This window comes from Nicotiana tabacum, chromosome 1 (genome assembly GCF_000715075.1).
Source record: "Nicotiana tabacum cultivar K326 chromosome 1, ASM71507v2, whole genome shotgun sequence".
Classification (NCBI taxonomy): domain Eukaryota; kingdom Viridiplantae; phylum Streptophyta; class Magnoliopsida; order Solanales; family Solanaceae; genus Nicotiana; species Nicotiana tabacum.
Genome location: NC_134080.1, coordinates 104,823,543 through 104,832,950, shown reverse-complemented (window position 1 = coordinate 104,832,950; position 9,408 = coordinate 104,823,543).

The following is a 9,408-nucleotide window of genomic DNA, read 5'->3' as shown; positions in this document are numbered from 1 at the left end:
AAAATGGTATGAGCGGAAACTGGATCGAAGGTTGATCCTGCTTGAAAAATGGTTACCTCCGAGATCACCTGCAAACTCAAAATACGATACATGCAAGTACGTAGATTACTGCAAAAATTTAAACGTGATGCAAATTCCCTTTGGACCATGAAAGATTGACCTTGGACGGTGTGGACGACGTCCTTAGACTATGATGTCCTGGGCTATGAGTTGTGAGATAGAAGATTCGCAGGCCATGAAATGATGTTCTCGGGCCATGAAAATGGTGCCTCTAAACCATGACGCCTTTGAATAATGATATGCAAATTTGAGAGATCCTCAGGCCATGGCATGGTGTCTTCCAGCTATGAGGATGATGCCTTAGACAATGACGCCTTTGGGCAAGTTGGCGATATTTCATCCCATGAGATGTAATAATATGATGCTAAAATTAACAAGACAAGGCTTAGTCTTGTGAGGTTGAGGGCAGAGCTTAGCCCGAAAGAGGAGCAAATAGATAGTGCTGGAATATAGCAACATTTATGCAAGGAGGGACAATGCTTAGTCCCATGAGAAGGCAGTGCTTAGCCTTATGCAAAAATGAAGACAAAGCTTAGTCCCATGGAAGGCAGAGCTTAGCCTTATGCAAACAAGGAGGCAGGGCTTAGCTTCATGCAATATGGAGACAGAGCTTAGTCTCACGCAGGATGCCGGACAAGGCTTAGTCCCATGCAAATGAAAGGCAGAGCTTAGCCTTATGCGAATATGGAGGCAGGACTTAGCCTCATGCAAAATTTGGGACAAGGCTTAGTCCCATGCAAATGAAAGGCAAAACTTAGCCTTATGCAAATATGGAGGCAAGGCTTAGCCTCATGCAAGATTCGGACAGGGCTTAGTCCCATGCAAATGAAAGGTAGAGCTTAGCCTTATGCAAATATGGAGGCAGGGCTTAGCCTCATGCAAGATTCGGGACAGGGCTTTGTCCCATGCAAGTGAAAGGCAGAGCTTAGCCTTATGCAAATATGGAGGCAGGTCTTAACCTCATGCAAGATGGAGACAGAGCTTAGTCTCATGCAGGATGCGGGACAGGGCTTGTTCCCATGCAAATGGAAGGCAGATCTTAGCCTTGCGCAAATATGGAGGCAGGGCTTAGCCTCATGCAAGGTGCGGGACAGGGCTTAGTCTCATGCAAAGAACGAATAGCAAATAAGAGTAGAATGTTTTTTAGCTGGAAATATGTTCGATGTCTGGTGGCACGATTGATAGTGATTTCGCTGCATGTATATATTTGGGAATGCTACTTTTATGTCAGATGTGCCTGCGCTCAAAAAAAATTTTAAGTTTTGTAATGGGGGGTTGGTTCGTGCCTTTTATCTATTGGCTCTGCTCCTCCGTTCTGGAAGCCTTATTTGAGTTTCCTTGGGTAAGTTATAGAATTTTCGAAAATATGCAACTATTGGTGAAAATAGAGTTATTTTAGAAAACATAGTGAAATATCACGTAATTTTGGATGAACTAGTGACTGTAACACGTTTCAGAGACATTAGAGCTTTCTTGTGTTAGAATTTTGAGGGTCCTCCTCAAAATTCTACTGCAGTTTCTTAACCAATTTCTGACTTTCTGCCATACGATGCCGTCAACTGGACTTGCTCCAGAATTTTGAGGGTCCTCCTCAAAATTCTACCCCAGTTTCTGGTTCGGGGGGGGGGGATGAAAATTTTCTTATGATATGACCGAACCCATAGGGCTTCCTACGTATCCCCTCTTAAATAGGAATCAGGTCAAGCATAGTTCAATTACATCAGATGAAAAATGTAAGTAGTCTAGACATAGTATCTCTTGATTGCGTCTGAATTGATTGGTTTTGGCCAGATTTCTCCATCCATTTCTGCAAGTATGAGCACTCCTCCTGTTAGCACCCTATGAACCATGTAGGGACCCTGCCAGTTGGGAGAGAATTTCCCTTTGGCTTCATCTTGGTTCTAGAAGATTTTCTTCAGTATCAACTATCCTGGTGCAAACTGCCTTGGTTTGACCCTTTTGTTGAATGCTCTGGACATTCTATTCTGATAAAGCTGACCATGACATATTGCGTTCATTCTTTTTCCATCTATAAGGGTTAATTGTTCATAGTGGCTCCTTATCCATTCTTCATCGCTGAGTTCGGCTTTCTGTATAATCCTTAAAAAGGGATCTCAACCTCGGCTGGGATGACAGCTTCGGTACTGTAAAATAGTAAGTAGGGAGTTGCCCCAGTTGATGTGCCGACTGTATTGTAGTACCCTAACATGGGAAAGGGTAACTTCTCGTGCCATTGTTTGTGATTTTCTACCATCTTACTTAGTATCTTCTTGATATTCTTGTTGGCGGCTTCTACAGCTCCGTTCACCTGAGGTCTGTATGATGTGGAGTTCTTGTGCTTGATTTTGAAAGTTTCACACATGGCTTTCATTAGATCACTATTGAGAATTGCGGCATTATTAGTGACAATGGACTCGGGAAATCCGAATCGACAAACAATACGATCCTTGACAAAATTTTCGACGACTTTCTTGGTTACAGCTTTGTAGGATGCAGCCTCCACCCATTTTGTGAAGTAGTCAATGGCTACTAGAATAAATTTGTGCCCGTTTGAAGCAGTGGGCTCGATCGGACCGATGAAATCATTCCCCAGGAAGCGAATGGCCAATGTGAGCTTGTTGATGGCTCAGTTGGTGGCACTTTTATCATATCGGTATGCACTTGACATTGGTAGCATTTTCGGACATACTGGACGTAATCTGTCTCCATTGTCATCCAAAAGTAACCGGCCCTAAGTATTTCCTTGGCCAAGACAAAAACATTCATATGCGGGCCGCATGTCCCAACATGTATCTCCTCAAGTAGCTTAGAAGCCTCTTTTGTGTTGACACATCTTAGCAATCCCAAGTTAGGAGTTCTTCTGTACAAGTTTCCCCCACTGTGGAAGAAGCGATTGGACAATCTCTGAAGTGTGCATTTCTGAGTATGGTTCGCATGCTCCGGATATTCTCCTTTTGCCAAATATTCTTTGATGTCGTGAAACCAAGGCCTTCCGTCTATTTCTTCTTCAATATGGGCATAATACGCCGGCTGATTATGAATTTGCACTAGTATGGGATCAATGAAATTCTTGTCTGGATGTTGTATCATGGATGACAAAGTGGCCAATGCATTAGCAAACTCATTCTGAATTCTGAGAACATGTTGAAACTCTATTTTCGTGAACCTCTTTCTCAATTCCTATACATGGTGCAGATATGGCAGTATCTTGGAATTCTCGGTGCCCCACTCTCCTTGTACAGGGTGCACAAGCAAATCTAAATCACCGATTACCAGCAGCTCCTGAATATTCATGTCGATTGCCATGTTGAGCCCTAGTATGTAGTTTTATACTCTGTCATGTTGTTGGTGCAAGGAAATCTGAGCTTAGCAAATATCGGATAATGCAAGCCGGTTTTCGAGTCCAAGACAACTCCAATGCCCACTCCTTTGAAATTAGCAGCTCCATCAAAGAACATCCTCCAACCGTCGTATGCTTTAGTAATGTCCTCTCCTACGAATGACACTTCTTCATTAGGAAAATACGTTTTCAAGGGTTCGTATTCTCCTCCCACGAGATTTTCAGCAAGATAGTCTGCCAATACTTGTCCTTTGACTGTCTTTTGAGTTACATAGACGATATCGAACTCACTTAATAGTATCTGCTACTTGGCTAACTTCCCAATCGGTATGGGCTTCTAAAATATGTACTTTAGAGGGTCCATCCTGGCTCTGGCAGGACCAAGACCGGTGGTGTGGACAGGTACTCCTTGATTTTGTCGAAAGCTTTCTGACAATCTTCGGTCCAGCTTATTTCGGCATCTTTCTTCAACATCTTGAATATGGGTTCATATATAACTGTGGACTGCACTATGAAGCGACTGATATAGTTGAGACGTCCTAGGAAGCTTATCACGTCCTTTTTGCTCCTAGGTGGCGGTAACTCCTGAATAGCCTTAACTTTGGACGGGTCCAATTCGATTCCCCGACGACTGACAATGAATCCCAATAACTTTCTTGTGGGAACCCCGAATGCACATTTCACGGGGTTCAATTTTAAGTTGTACCTCCTTAACCTGTCAAAGAACTTTCTTAAGTCTTCTTTGTGATCTGCGGCCCTCTTGGATTTGATAATGACGTCGTCCACATACACCTCTATTTCTTTATGTATCATAATACGGAAGATGGTTGCCATGGCTCTCATGTAAGTAGCCCCAACATTCTTTAGAACGAATGGCATCATCTTGTAGTAGTATACCCCTCATGGTGTAATAAAAGCTGTTTTCTCTGCATCTTCTTCATCTATCCAGATCTGGTGATAACCCGCGAAGCAATCTACAAAGAATTGGAGTTCATGCTTAGCACAATTGTGGATCAGGATGTGTATATTTGGTAGTGGAAAGTCATCCTTGGGACTTGCTCTGTTTAAGTCTCGATAGTCAACACTTACTCTGACTTTCCCATCTTTCTTCGAAATTGGTACAATGTTGGCTAACCAGGTTGGGTATTCAACTACCCTGAGGACTTTGGCTTTGATCTTCTTAGTAACTTCCTCCTTAATTTTCAGGCTCATATCTGGTTTGAATTTTCTGAGTTTCTGCTTTACCGGCGGACACTTGGGATTGGTAGGCAACTTGTGAGCCACTATGGACGTGCTCAAACCAGTCATGTCGTCATATGACCATGCAAAGATATCATCATACTCCTTTGAGAAAAAAATGTACTCCTCTTTCTCTGGCAGTGATAAGTGAATGCTTATGCAAGTCTCTTTGGTGGTTTCGGCGTCTCCCAAATTTATTGCTTCGGTTTCGTCCAGGTTGGACTTAGGCTTATTCTCAAAGCTCTCAACCTCTCTAACAACCTCCTCAGGTATTTCATCTTCTTCCTATGAGTCACTAGCCTTATATTGCATTGTCTCGTTACATGGCACGGTCACCGGTTCATCAGGAAAAGTAATAATAACGTTGTAAAAAGAAAAGTGTGGAAGATAATAATGAATAATAAATAGCAATGCATTAAAACTGAAAACATCCAAAACAAGTACGGCTCGATGAATCGAGCGATTATTTTGAAACAAGTGTCTTTAAAACAAAAATACTGAAAATATCTTAGATGTCTAGCATGGCTATAGAAATAAAATTAAGTTGATTGCCAAGCTACCCAGGGACTCGGCAGGTCCAGGATGGTGTGGCAGTCCAGTTCCTAAGAATAGCTCCCTTTACCATAGTCTGAATGGTGAGGCCTTCTTCCTCCTCCTCCTCAATTATTGCACTACAATCCATGTCCTCATCCTCTAAGAACAAATTCCTTAGCCCAGCTAGAGCTTCTTCTTCTGCAGTTCCTCATATTGTATCAACCTGGTGAAAAGTCTGACCCAGATGTGGCACTGGTTGCTTGAGAGGGTAATAAGCTCTATGCCATGGAGGCAACCAATCATCATACTCCTGCCATGTATACTGGTATCCGAGCCCGAAGGTAGTACCATGACGTTTTAACTGTATTGGTTTGGTAATGCCCTGGAGATTCTTCCCAAGCCCTTTCCTAGGTTCATACCCAGACCATGCTAGTATGATTTCTATCTTGTTACTCCACCATTTGTTTTTCTCAACGGCATTGACATGTTCGATGTGGTGATAAGTTTCCCCTCCTAGCCTTCTTCTATTCCAGATAACTGGGATGGTTTGACTGGTGTAAATAAGGTTACTCCCGTCCCCGTGATGATCACCTCCTGATGGTTCCATTCAAACTTCATGACTTGGTTAGTGTGGAAGCCATAGCCCCAGTGGCATGTATCCGAAGTTGACCCAACAGAAGATTGTATGAAGATGATATGTCCAGCACTTAGAATTCAACGTCGAACCAAGTTGGCCCTATCTGCAGACAAAGATTGATCTCCCCAATCGTGGCCCTTTGAGACCCATCAAAGGCTTTCATGTTCATGTTTCCTGCTCGTATTTCATGGAAACCTTTTACCAATCTTTACAGAGTGTCCAACGAAAAAATGTTGAGGATTGAACCTCCATCGATCAGAAATCTGGCAATGAATTTGTCTTCAAATTGTACCGTGATATGCAATGCTCGATTATGATTCAACCCTTCAGGCAGTAGTTCATCCTCGTGGAAGATTATATTATGACTTTCCAGCACTTGCCTTACCATGTTGGCCATCTCTCCGCATGTGATATTCTTGGGTAGGTAAGCTTCACTTAACACCTTCATCAAAGCATTCTTCTGTGCCTCTGAATTCTTCAATATTGATAGGATGGATATATGAGCGGGGGTTTTGTTCAAATGATCAATGATGGAGTATTCCCTCGCCTGTACTTTCCTCCAGAGGTCATGTGGTCCTGTTTCAATGACAGGCTGCTTGGTAGTGGCATCCTTACTTGGTCCTCCCAAGTGTTCGGGTGTATAGACCCTTCCGGTTCTGGTCATTCCTTGCAACATTAGATTCTTCCACCTTTGCCTTTGCCTTTCCTCTAGCTTCGGCAACATAATCCCAGGGTATTGCTTTTGAGTCGAAAGGAGGTGTGGTTGATAATGTCACTGTGAAAGTTGTGGCCACTTCCACTTCAAATGGAATAGGTTTGGCTACAAGTGGGCTACCTCTACCTCAAATAGAACTAATGCAGCTACCTCAACCTCGACTGGTGACTGAGTCTGTACTACAATAGGAGTAAATATGACTGCGAGTTTAAAGTCATCACTTTCTCGAATAAGCCCGATTGACCCCTCAGGATCTCATTCTTCATCCATCTCTATCACATGTATTGCACTACCCCTATGATCCGGGAGAGGATTGTTGTGGACATTGGGTACAGCTTCTTTGCCTATATGACCTTGTTGTCAATCAATGTCTGGATTTTATCTTTCAAAGTTCGGTACTCGTCAATGGTGTGCCCCTTCATACTGGAATGATACACATAGGTTTTGTTTGGGTTGACCCATTGGGATGGGTTCTCTACTGCCATAGCGGGAATAGGAGTGATGTAACCAGCGGCCTTCAACCTGTGATACAGCTTGTCGATGGGTTCAACAATAGAGGTGTATTGTCTGAGTGGTTTGCGGTCAAAATTGGGTCGTCGTCTTGGATAATTTTGGCAAGTTAGAGGTGACTGGAAAAGGGATGGTTGGGAATTATAGGTGTGATAGGTAGTGGCTGATTGGGAATATTTGGGAGATGAGGATTGATATGTAGGTGAAGGCCCTTGGTATGTGCGCAGAGGTGTTTGGTATGTGGGTGGAGGTGTTTGGTATGTGAGTGGAGATGTTTGATATGTGAGTGGATATTTTGGGCCCTGAGCCACCATTACTGCCACGATGTCTTTCTTCTTTGATATGCCGCTTGATTGTAGTGCTTTGTTTGTGGCCTGTAATGCCTCAAAGTTTGTTACCATCCTGCTCTTGATGCCTTCTTCGATCCTTTCCCCAAGTTTGATGATGTCAGAGAACTTATGTTTTTCAATAACCATCAACCTTTCGTAGTATTGTGGATCCTGTGCTTTGACAAAGAACTTGTTCATCTATTCCTCGTCCAATGCTGGCCTGACCTTGGTCGCTTACAACCTCCATCGAGTAGAATACTTGCGAAAAGTCTCGGTGGGCTTCTTCTTGAGGTTCTGAATGTAGAAAATATCTAGTGTATTTTCTGTGTTGAACCTGAATCGGTCCATGAAACCAGATGCCATACCCACCCAGTTGGACCATTTCTTAGGATCTTGGCTAATGTACCAGGACAAAGCATCTCCCCTAAGACTCCTCATAAAAAGTTTTATCCGGATCTTTTCATCCTTTTCGACCCCGACGAGTTTGTCACAATAAGTCCTTAGATGAACCCTAGAATCACCTGTACCGTCAAACATCTCGAACTTGGGAGGTTTGTAACCCTCCGGTAGTTCTGCATCTGGTTGTATGCATAAGTCTTCATAATTCAAACCTTATATCCCTCTTCCTCCTTCGACACCTTGAAATCCCTCTGCCTACTCGACTTGTCAATTTCTTGAGTTACTCAGCCATGTTCCTAATGAGCAGGTCCTTCTCAGCAGATTCTGGTGTATAGGAGATTGGTTGAGTAGAGTGAGGTACGGTTTCCACATATATAGGGTTGTTTTGGTGAGTGCCAGGAACCTAGGTGTAGTGCTGGTCATTGGTTGAGTTTTGAAGATCGGGAATGGGTTGTGGTGTGTTCGGGGGAGTGTGATAAGTAGTGGTTGGTGGGTATTGGATTGGTTGATAATGGTGTTGTGGTGGAGTTGGTATCGGTAAGGGATTAAGATTCTGAGGAGGAGTTGCATATTGATACGGTGGGGGAGGGTTTTGTGGATGCTGGTTTGGTGCATTTTGGGGAGGTGCTAGGTTTTTGATGTTTTGTATTGACAACGGGGACATTCAGGGTGAGGAATAGGTTTGCTAAGTTGCGGACCTACTCAAGTTCTCACTGTAGCTCTAGAATCTTTTGTGCAAACCGTAAAACCAAATCATTTGGTGCCCGAGTACTCCGACCGTCTGAAGTTTCTGCATTCTCCTTATTTTCCTTTCGAATACCACTTAAATCATCCATTTTAGCTTTCCCTTTGCTCTTTGTATTACTTGGAGGAGGTGAAGGAGGAGGTGGAGGGCCTCTAGATCTAGTGTGATATGTTGATGATGCCAGTATGTGCGAACCAACCTTAGAGGATGGGAATAAAGAATAATAAAGAAAAACAAAAGGTTATTAAGTCAGTAAGGGTTCTAAAATATTTGCAGTATTTAAACACATATTGCGGGAAGGTAAATTCATGTCCTAATTTGGGAGCCTCATTGTGTCCGAGTTAGGCCTAGTGACAAATAGATTTGGAGAAATTCAATGCCAATAATTGCCTCATTTCATTAATGTAAAAATAAATGACCCAAAATGGCACTAAATAATGTTACTAATGGCACTTGGCCTTATTACATTTAAAAGAAAAGCAAGTAAATCTAATCTACTTGGTCCCAGAAGGACCCTCTCCAGACCGGATGCTATTGTCGATCAGCTCTCCCAGCTCGCGCAGGTTTAGCAGTAAGAATGCCCTTGCCAAGTGCCCTCTTTCGTTTCCCTCAGCGTTCTGGAAGTCGGTGACTCTCTTTCTTATCTTCCCTTCCAATTCCATTAAATTGTACTCCAGTTATTCCAGCCTTTCGCTGGATTTAACAGCTCTTTCTTTCCACTCATTAGTTATTTCCATATCGAACTTATGCTTTGCCATATGCTCAGCTTCGGACTCTCGAGCTCTTTTGTGCAGCTTGTTATACTTCGCCCTGCTTCGGCAAACTCATCTATGACCATGTTTCCTAGACCAACCCTTGGCTCGAAGATTCCTAATAAATTATCATCCAACCATGAGGGGT